We start from the raw sequence: 11,893 nt of genomic DNA, 5'->3' as shown, positions 1-11,893 counted from the left end.
CGTAAAACACAAGATGACCGCCGAGTGAGATCACAGGTATTTTCTTCGTCCGCTAAAAGAACTTATTTAAGAGGAAATAGTGTCAAATTTAAATTTTCTTTGTTTTGTGTGCTTGCTGTAGTGTCCGTTCTTGTCACACAACTGATTATTAACGTCCCAGCACAGCTTGTTCTTCAGCTGAAGTCCCGATAATCGCGACATAACCCGAAATTTTGTGTGACATAATCACAAAATTCTATTCAAGTTCTCTTGATAGTGAAAAGTTCGTTTCAAAAAGACGGCTACTGGTTTCATCGGCGTCTCTTGTCACAATAAATGGGTAATTAAACGTTTCTAAATCGTATTTAACCAACACATTTCGTATTGTTTACTAGTTAGATAGACATGATCTAGGCCTACATTTTCCGAGTTATGAACGTCTAAAAACCTGTCCAAAAACGCCTCATAACGTAAATTCTCTAAATGCAAAGTATTTACAAATTCATTCTTCTGTAATTGTATCTCTAAATCAGTACAAAAACAACAACCACCGTACATAAGACCTTTGTGTGGTTTTTTGTTTACACACAACCAGCCTCGCGACCTTCACAAATTTAAACCATTCTTTAAAAGTAATTAATTATTCTTTCGAAACTGACCATGAGTGGGAAATGTAGGAGCTGTTATACGGTAGTGAGTAGAGGGATTTGTTGTTGTTCATTTTCACTGGGGGGAGGGGGGGGGGGGGAATGAAGTGCGGAGAATGTTGGGAGAACAAAAGAGGCTCTCTCCTGGAACTGCAGAGTATGCAGTAGGAACATTTTGATTGGGGAACAGGAAAGAAAAATCTGTGCCCTTCAGACATAGTTGGAGGATGCAAGGAAGGAACTCATAAGGATCAAGGTATATAGGGAGGAGGAGGTTGGTTGGGAATTGGCAGTTGGTAGGAGGATAGGAAGAAAGAGAACACGATCTGATAGTTTTATCATCAACACCAAAAAGAAGCTATCTACCACTGCCAGAGTTAAGTGGAGAAGAGCCTCAGGTAGAACGAGGAGCAGCAAATGTGCAGCACACTTCAACTGATGCCAAGAAGATTAGGATTGTACAAAGTGTTAGGAAGATGAAAGTGCTGCTGCTAGGTAGTAGCCATGGGCGAGCTGTAGGCCCTCAGTTACAGGTAAGTTTAGGGGCAGCATACCAGGGCACCAGTATCTTCAAACCAAATGCAGGGCTTAGTCATGTGATAGAGGACCTATAGTCTTAATGTAAAGACTTAACAAAAGAGGACCATGCAGTGATAGTGAGTGGGGCAGGAAACGGTTTGGACAGGAATGGGGCATATGACATAGGTGGTGACCTGGACAAGATACCTTCCTCGACTAATCACACCGATGTACACTTTGTTGAGCTGTTCTGGCATCAAGATCGACCACATCTTGATGGAGCTGTGAGATGAATCAATGTGGGGTTAATGATGGCTCTGAGGACAGCCATGTTTCTCTGGTGTCTGTCGGGACAATCAACAGATGGAGTTTCACTTGGCTTGGCCTACACCTAAACAGGACTGGGAAGGGAAGATTGGTACAGCTGATTCATGAAAGTATAGGGGGTGGATCTCGGGCCTCACATGGTCAAATACCTGTTGTCATAGGTAGGAAACGCAGGTCGTTTTTAGGATAAATCCAGACAACAGGTTCCCCTGCCTAAAGAGTATCTGCAGCAGTTTAAAAAATACTGAAACAATCACTCACAAGACAGATTTTAACACTTCAAATATCACACATACCACATGTCACAAAGAAAAACAAACCATTTAAAAGAGTAACATGGGGCATTTCACAGACTTAACAATCCTCCATCAAAACATGCAATCAATAAAAAATAAAATACAACTATTAGAAGTTGAGCTCCAATCTTTGAAATGCACAGTAGTTTGTATTACTGAAACTGGTGTAGAGACACAGAAATCCAACATGTAATATTATCATTGTATGAAAGGGCAAACTCTTACTGCAAAACTACTTCAAGGGGTAGAGGATGATGCATTTATATCAGAAAAGGAACACAGTTCAAATCAAGACATGACCTCAGTACAGTAAGTGAAGACAAACACCTTGAAATATCAAGTATTGAATTAACAGGGCTTGATATCACCAAGAAATTAATCATTTTGTGTGTGTATAGACCTCCCAATGGTAGTGGGGACACTTTTTTCAATAAATTAACAGAATTTCTAGATAAAGCCTCAAGTACAAAGGTCAACATAATTATGTGTGGGGACATTAACATCAACACTAATATCATAAAAGAATACAGCAGCATCTTCATAAACATCATTCAAAGTTTTGGCTTGTCCCTGTTGGTCAATAGTGCAACAAAGGTTACTACAATGACTGCATCAGTAATTGACCATGTGGTCACAAATATGGACAGGGAAAAATGTGATGTAGCTGTGAAAGATCTTGGACTATCAGTCCATCTATGTCAAATAACAACAGTAAAAAGAGGCATCGAATCATTCCCTAAACTACAAGCCTATAACCGACATCTATCAGAAAACTAAATAACAGATTTTTCAAAAGAACTAGAAAAACAAAGCTGGGATGAAGAGTGTAAGGAAACCAATGTGAATATGAAATTCTCTAAATTCTCCCCATTGTTTTAATTGAACTTTGAAAAGACATTCCAAAAGTATGCATGTCTGTATCAACATCTCACAAAAATGGATGGATAACTGCAGATATTAAGAAGTCCTCCCAAACACTCAAACACCTCAGTTCCATGAAAAAGATTCACAATGATCCAGAATTCTTCAGTGTCTATCATAGATACAAAAAAAATCTATAGTAAGGTGCTGATTGCTGCAAAAAAGTCATTTAATGACAAAATAATATATAATGCAGAGAATAAAAGCAAAGCAAGCTGGGTTGTTACGAAAAAAGGAAACGGGGAGAGGCAAACAAATGCAGAATAACATACTGCTAAGGGAGGGGGATAAGTAATATATGACCACAACACTTAGCAAACTATGTAAATGAGCGTTTTTCAAGTACTACAGAGAAGTTACAGCAAAAATTCCACGAAACGAATATAACACCTGTAAATAAAATTTATGTTACTTTCAACCACAGAAAATAAAGTCAATAAAACTGTTCAAAAACTAAAAAATAAAAAGTGATTAGGCTTAGATGAAGTACCAATATGTGTACTGAAACAATGCATAGGGATTATACAAGGCTCCTTAACCAATACAGTACTAGTAGTAGTAGTAGCAGTAGTAGTAGTAGTAGTAGTAGCTTTATTCATCCATAGATCTCTTTCTACAAGGATATAGGACATGTCAAAGTATTTACAAGTTTAGATCAATTTAAAGGGCAGATCGTGAAACACGACGCGGGGGTGGTGTGGGTGCCTATGTTCGCTCTGATCTGAGACCTACTATACTATGCACATCGGATGCAAAGGGCGAAGGAGAAGCAGAGTTCTTGTTTTTCGAAATAATTACATCAAATCAGAAACTGCTAATTGGAGTAATCTATAAACCTCCAAACGTCGGTGCTATGTCCTCCTTTCAGTCTCCCCTGTCCTCGCTCGTGACACTGTATGAACACATAATCATTATGGGCGACACAAACATCGACTTACAGTTAAAATCTCCCTCTGCAGAAAAACTAAGGAGACTGTTCCACTCCGATGATATGAGTTTAACACCGCTGGTCCCAACTCATCACACGCCACACAGCCATACACTCATAGATATAATAGCAACAAAGCGACCAGATAAAATAATTCGCGTCAGTCAGACATCCGCTCCGGGACTCTCTGCTCATGACGTGATATTCTTAAATTACTCAGTGCATACTACCAAAGAAAAATCTCACCTGGTAACCTACAGAAACCTAAAAAATGTTAACCATGACGCTCTTCAAAAGGATTGCTCAGACATCCCTTGGCATGATATAAGCAATGAACCGACTTTAGACGGAAAAATTCGGGAATTATGTCGCAAAATTATTGCACTGTATGATAAACATGCTCCTCAACGCACTGTCAAGGTAAAGAGAGCTCCCGCTCCGTGGCTCACCACTGCATTACGCCAGTTAATGAATAAACGTGATGCTGCACATACGGCCTTCAAGCGCAACGGAACTCCCGAGGCGTACGAAGCTTATAGGAAACTCCGAAATAGAACCAAGAAAAGCGTGAGGAATGCCAAAATCAGACATGCCCGCTCTGTCGTATGCGGCATATCAAAACCTGCTGCACTGTGGAAAAAGCTACGCAGTTTCGGTATAGGGAAGCGAAGATCTGACGCTGTTTATCAAGCGTCTGCAGAAGAATTAAATGATTTCTTCTCAACAGCTGTAAACTGCCACGCAGCGACAAATTACCAGCCCCAAGATATCAATCTCTCGAGAGACAAGTTTTTCCTTAAACATGTCACTACCGGCACAGTACACAAGGCAATTATGAGAATCTCTTCCGAGGCAGTAGGAAATGATGGAGTGAGCATTGGCATGATTAAGAACGTCGTAGACACTATTACTCCAGTTATCACAGACATCTTCAACCTGTCTCTTGTCAGTAGTACATATCCTACTGAGTGGAAGCAAAGTTTAATTCAACCTATACCCAAGACTTTCAACCCTAAGTCGCCAGGTGACTACAGGCCGATCAGCATACTACCTGCAATATCTAAAGCCCTAGAATACATCTTCCATGAACAGCTGACGGATTACCTCAAAACTCATAACATCCATGACAAATATCAGTCAGGCTTTCGAAAGCACCATAGTACAGCAACTGCATTAATCAAAGTAACTGATGACATTAAACATGCTATGGACAGACGTGAAGCTACCATCCTAACACTGCTTGACTTTAGCAAGGCTTTTGATACAGTTGACTTTGATATATTACTAATTAAAATGAAGCAGCTGAATTTCTCAAACAGCGCAATACACTGGTTCGACAGCTACCTCAAAAACAAAAGTCAACAAGTCATTTGTGGGTCGGAAAAGTCATCATGGAAAAACGTGCACTCCGGAGTTTCCCAAGGCTCCGTCCATGGTCCATTACTCTTCTCACTGTACATTAATGATATTTCTTCAGTGATTCACTCCTGCTACTACCTTCTATATGCCGACGACATCCAACTGTACATAAGTGCAAGCCCCAAGAACATTGCTGACGCAGTAGCGAGTATGAACGCAGATCTTTGCTCTGTTTCTCGGTGGGCACAGAACCTAGGTCTGAAACTAAACCCCAAGAACTCCCAGGTCATACTTATATCTCATCCAAAGTTAATCAGTCGGTACTTTCGCGAAACAGTCCCTCAAATACTCCTCAATGGTTCCCAACTACCATACCAAAAAACAGTAAAAGACCTTGGAATAATCTCGGATGAACACCTAAACTGGGAAGAACAAACAGTCACAGCTTGCCGGAAATCGCTCTCCTCCCTACACGCAATTCAAAAATTTAGAAAAATATTTCCAACCCATGTTAAGCAAAAATTAGTCCAAACACTAGTCTTGCCTAATCTTTACTACCGTGATGTAGTTCAACACGGCACAAATAGTGAAAATTCGAGATGCCTCGAGCTAGTGATGAATGGTTGCGTTAGATACGTATGCAATATACGGTTGTATGATCATATTAGTCCTTCATACTCTCAGCTAGGTTGGATACGGCCACATAAGGCACGCGATCTCCACACGATGTGCTTACTTCATCGATTTCTTAGCCACTGGTGCCCCCAATACTTATCTTCTCACATTAAATACGTATCATCATTCCACAACCGCAATACCAGATCGGATAGGTCTAGCATCTTGGCTGTACCTTTACATAACACAAAATCTTTCTCCGTGTCATTCTCCATCTCAGCCATACGACAATGGAACGCGCTCCCCTGTGACCTGCGTCTTATCCAGAACCACTCAACATTCAAGAGGGAACTCAAGACTTACATATTAGGGACGGTATAGCCACCATTGTTGTGCCCCTCTCATCTCTTTCTTTCTCCTCTCCATCATAGCTTCGAATTTTACCATTCTATTTCTCTTCCTCTAACCTATCTACCTCTTCTATATCTCTTTCACCCCATTCTATCGTCTTATGTCTCTGCTTGATGAGAATAACTCACAAGCTGCAAGAATATGAGAAAATTCCCAACTAGCAATAGGACTGACATTCATAAAAGAAAAATATGTTTACTTTCATCTACATAGTCATTATTATTATTATTATTCTTGATTGTTATAATTATTTTTTGATTGTTATAATTATCATTGTACTACGTTTATAATCTCTATTTTTTTTCCTTAACATAAATACTGTATAACATGTTATATGTCCTTAATGTTCTGTAGAAACTGAAATTTGTTGAATCTGAGTATGCCTGGTTAGGTGTAAGAGAGGGCCTGAAGGCCCTAATCTTGCCAGGTAAAATAAATGCATAAATAAATAAATAAAATAAGCTAATTCGTATACACATATATTTTACAGAATTCTAGTTAAAGACAATCATTAGATTTACTCCTGGTATACAATACTTTCCTTATAAATGACTTATTAAATAATGTAATGCCACTTTGTTCTCTCATATCTCACTGTCAGTCACTGCACGCACTACACACTCATTGATTCATAACACTTCACTCACTACACACACACACACACACACACACACACACACACACATACACACACACACTGGTGATCACTAGGCCATTTTCTGTACCACAACTTCCTATTTGCTATATTGAAATACTTAGTCAGCATCCTTCCATAACGAGTGAGATGTTCAGCTCAGAAAGAGGAATAGGTGTTAGTATTGTGCTATGTATAGCTTGGGGGTAAGTACTTCTACAAAGGAAAGAAGAAGGAAAAAAAACATAAAGTGAAGCTGCTATGTGGAATGTTGGATGTCTTATAATCATTATTATTATAATTTATTTGTATAACATTTTTTTATCAAAGCCCTACTCTGTTTTATCTAAGTAGTCCTACAATATATGAAATGTATTGCATAACAGGTACTTTTTAGCTGCCTTTTTAAATAAGTGTGTTTTTGCAAGTTCCTTCATCTCTTTTGGTAATTTATTGTAAAGTTTTATTCCTTGCTAGAAAATGCTGATTTGAGTTTTATGTTTATTTTTTCTTGGTAAATGTAAGCTGAGTCTATCTCTTGTTGCATGGTCATGGACTGAGATGTTTGCGCTGTAAATACCAATGTTATTTTCGATGTGTACAACTGACTAGTAAATGTATTCACAGGAATCAGTTAAAATCCATAGTGTTTTGAACAGATCTTAACAATGATCTCAACTAGAATTTTTGGTTATTATTCTTATGGCTCTTTTCTGGAGTTTGAAAATTGTGTTGATATTTTGTGCGTTTGTTCCCCCTAAAAAAATGCCTTATCTAAAAATTGAGTGTACTTATGAAAAATATCTAACTAAAAGACACTGCATGTTACACACTGATGATGGGATTCTATGGACATAACATGCTGATGACATTCTGTTAGTAAGTACCTTTGTGCATTCACACCAATTCAACTGAGAAATTTTGCATTTCTTATACAATCTATAGAGATGCCATTTACATTTAATTTAACATGGTCATTTTTCCTCTTCAAACTGAAATTCGTGGCATTAGTTTTCTTTATGTTCAATGTCACATTATTGCTTATTGACCAATCATAAACTTCCTTGAGGTTTTCATATGCTTTCTCGGCAAGGAGTTTTCTTGTTTTCTCCGTGATTATAATAATGCCGTCATCAGTGAAGATAATTTTTTCCTCAAGAGTAACACTAGGGGAAAGTCATTGATGTATATCAGGAACAGCATTGGTCCTAATATGCTGCCTTGTGGAACCCCTATATTAATGTATTTTGATTCTGATAAGTGTTTTACTAAATGTTTAAATCTATTTGAAGTACGAGGTGCAACAATAAACTAATGAGACTGATTTTCTTTGCAAAGATGTCGCAACCCTGCAGGCTTGCGTAGGCACAATATCTTTGATCTTGGTCTATAAGCTGTTTCTAATCCAAGCTGATCATCGATGCAACTGCCCAGTCGTGAGCTGTGCTGTAATAAGTTAAGATGTGTTTGTGTCTCTCGTCTCGGAAATGGAACCGCATAATACAGCGCAACGGTATACCATTTCTTTTTGCGTTAAATTGGTTGAAAACTCGATGACAACTTACGGTAAGCTTCAGCAGGCTTTTGGAGAGGAGGTTATGTCAAGAGCTCGAGGTTTTCGTTGGCATAAAATGTTTAGTGAAGGCAGAACGAATGTTGAAACTGAAGAGCGCAGTGGACGACCATGCATACTTGTGTGCTTCTTGGATTCCAAGGTAATTGCTCATAAAGAGTGGGTGCCTCCTGACAAACAGTTAACCAATATTACTACAAAGAAATTTTAGAAAGACTTCGTCAAAGAGTTCTTCGTGTCGGTACCAACATTGCTGATAATTGGATTCTGCATCACGATAATGCGCCATCCCATACTGTTCTGTTAGTACAGCAATCTTTAACCTCAAAACAAATTTCTACCACAGCCACCTTATGCAACAGACATCGCTCTGAGCGACTTTTTTCTATTTCCAAGAGTCAAAACGGCGGTCAAGGGACGAACAACACAAGATGTCCAAAAAGCTGTGACGAGGGTCGTAAATGATATTATAGAAGATGAGTTCCAGAAATGTTACCGTCAATTCCAGAAGCGCTGGAAAACGTGTGTACAATCAGAAGGGAACTACTTTGGAGGAGACAACACTAAACTTGACTAAAACGGTAAGCAACATTTTTTTCACATCAGTCACATTGCTTTATTGTCGCACCTCGTATGTGTTATCTCTACTCTTTGTACCCTATCTTTTAGTATGATCGAAACCAGTCATTAGCTACCCCTCTTATTCCTAATGCCTCTAATTTATTTAATACGATCTTGTGCTCAGTTGTATCAAACGCTTTAGAAAGATCCACAAATATGCCTGTAACGCACTCATCTTTATCAAGAGCATCAAGTACAACTTTTGTGAATTCTACTTTGGCAGACTCCGTATTTTTGCCACTTCGGACACCAAACTGTGATTCGTTTAAAGGTTTAATTTATTCAGGTAACTCATTAATCTGTCTCTCATAATTGCTTGTATTATGTTTGAGAATGCAGAAAGCATGGAAACTGGCTGGTAATTTTCTAAGTCTTCTGCATCACCTTTCTTAAGCAAACGTTTAACTCTTGCCTGTTTTAATTGCTCTGGAAAGGTCCCTGATGTGAAGGATTCATTTATTATATTTGTTAAGGGGTCTTGTATAGTTCCTATGCATTGTTTCAGTACACGCACTGGTACTTCATCTAAGCCTAATCACTTTTTATTTTTTATTTTTTGAACAGTTTAATTGACTTCATTTTCTATGGCTGAAAGTAACATCATTGTATTTACTGCACAATCATTTACAGGTGTTATATTCGTTTTGGGGAATTTTTGCTGTAACTTCTCTGCAGTAATTGAAAAATGCTCGTTTAGATAGTTTGCTAAGTGTTGTGGATCATTTATTACTTATCCCCCCTCCCTTAGCAGTATGTTATTCTGCATTTGTTTGCCTTTCCCCTTTTCCTTTTTTTATAACATCCCAGATTGCTTTGCTTTTATTCTCTGCATTATATATTATTTTGTCATTAAATGACTTTTTGCAGCAATCAGCACCTTACTATAGATTTTTTTTGTATCTATGATAGAAACTGAAGAATTCTGGATCATTGTGAATCTTTTTCATGGAACTGAGGTGTTTAAGTGTTTGGGAGGACTTCTTAATACCTGCAGTTATCCATCCGTTTTTGTGAGATGTTGATACAGACAAGCATACTTTTGGAAATGTCTTTTCAAAGTTCAATTTAAACAATGTGAAAAATTTAGAGAATTTCATATTCACATTGGTTTCCTTATCCACTTCATCCCAGCTATGTTTTTCTAGCTCTTTCGAAAAAACTTTTACTTTGATTTCTGATAGATGGCGCTTGTAGGTTTGTAGTTCAGAGAATGATGCAATGCCTGATTTTACTGTTGTTTATTTGACATAGATGATCTGATAGTTCGAGATCTTTTACAGCTACATCACTTTTATCCCTGACCATATTTGCGACCACATGGTCAATTACTGATGCAGTCGTTTTAGTGACCCTTGCAGCGCTATTGACCAATAGAGACATGCCAAAACTTTGAAGGATGTTTATGAAGGTGCTGTTGGATTCATTTATGATATTAGTTGTTGATGTTAATGTCCCCACACAGAATTTATTTTGACCTTTGTACTTGAGACTTTTTATCTGGAACTTCTGTTTAATTTAGTGAATCCTTCACAACAGGGACATTTCCAGAGCAGTTAAAACAGGCATGAGTTGTATCTTTGCTTAAGAAAGATAATGCAGAAGACATAAAAAATTACCAGCCCATTTCCCTGCTGTCAGCATTCCCAAAAATAATAGAAGTAATTATGAAAGACAGATTAATGAATTACCTGTAGTGGCCAAAATATGGAGTCAGCCATTTTAGAATTCACACAAGTTGTACTTGATGCTCTTCATAAAGAAGAGTGTGCTACAGGCATATTTATGGATCTTTCTAAGGCGTTTGATACAGTCGACCTATTGAATAAATTAGAAGCATTGGGAATAAGAGGGGTAGCTAATGACTGGTTTCGCTCATACCTATTAGACAGGGTACATACTTCAAACAGATACAAACATTTAGTAAAATACTTATCAGAACCAAATAAATTAATAGAGGGCTTCCGCAAGGTAGCGTATTAGGACCAGTACTATTCCTGACATACACCAGTGACTTTCCCATGGTGAAAAAATTCTCTTCACTGATGACAGCAATATTATAGTCACTGAGAAAACAAGAGAACTCCTTGCGAGAAAGCATATGAAAACCTCAAGGAAGATTATGATTGGTCAATAAGCAATAAAGTGACATTGAACATAAAGAAAACTAATGATATGAATTCCAGTTTCAAGAGGAGAAATGACGATGTTCAATTTTATGTAGATGGCACCTCTATAGACTGTGTAACAAATGCAACATTTCTAGAAGTGAATATTGTGTCTCAGTTGAAGTGGTGTGAACACACAAAGGTAATTGCAAACAGAATGTCAACTGCATGTTAAGCCCTTAGAATCAGATTTACCTAAATCACTACCAGCCGTGAGCACCCGACGGCTCGCCACACCATGACTCCAGTTGTAAGACCGCTGCGCCTCCCCGGAACATTGGAAGAGCCTGAATGGTCTCGGCGTCGCCGCCACACTCGTCGACGATGGTCATTCGATGTGGTGCAAAGTAGCACTTCATCGACGAACGCAATCTGACACCATTCTTCAGCAGTTCACTTATCCCGTTCATGCCACCATTCCAAACACAGCCGTTAGTATTGTGGTGTTAACGAAAGCCTACGCGTGGGAATATATTTCCATAGTCCAGCTGCTGCTTTATGGATCAATCGTGGGGAATGACATAGAATCTGGCAGAGAATGTAGTAGTTGTTGGCTGACAGCAGTTGCACATGTGGAAGGGTTACAATGTGTTCGGAGCTCAATACGGCGGTTCTCCCGTGCGGTGGTCAGATACGGTGACTCCGACTTTGACGACGCGTATATACAGGGTGAGTCACCTAACATTACCGCTGGATCTATTTCGTAAACGACATCAAATACTGACGAATCGATTCCACAGACCGAACGTGAGGAGAGGTGCTAGTGAAATTGGTTAATACAAACCACAAAAAAAAGGCACGGAAGTATGTTTTTTAACACAAACCTACGTTTTTGTAAATGGAACCCCGTTAGTTTTGTTAGCACATCTGAACATATAAACAAATACCTAATCAGTGC

This window comes from Schistocerca nitens, chromosome 5 (assembly GCF_023898315.1).
Source record: "Schistocerca nitens isolate TAMUIC-IGC-003100 chromosome 5, iqSchNite1.1, whole genome shotgun sequence".
Lineage (NCBI taxonomy): Eukaryota > Metazoa > Arthropoda > Insecta > Orthoptera > Acrididae > Schistocerca > Schistocerca nitens.
This window is presented reverse-complemented; position numbering follows the sequence as displayed.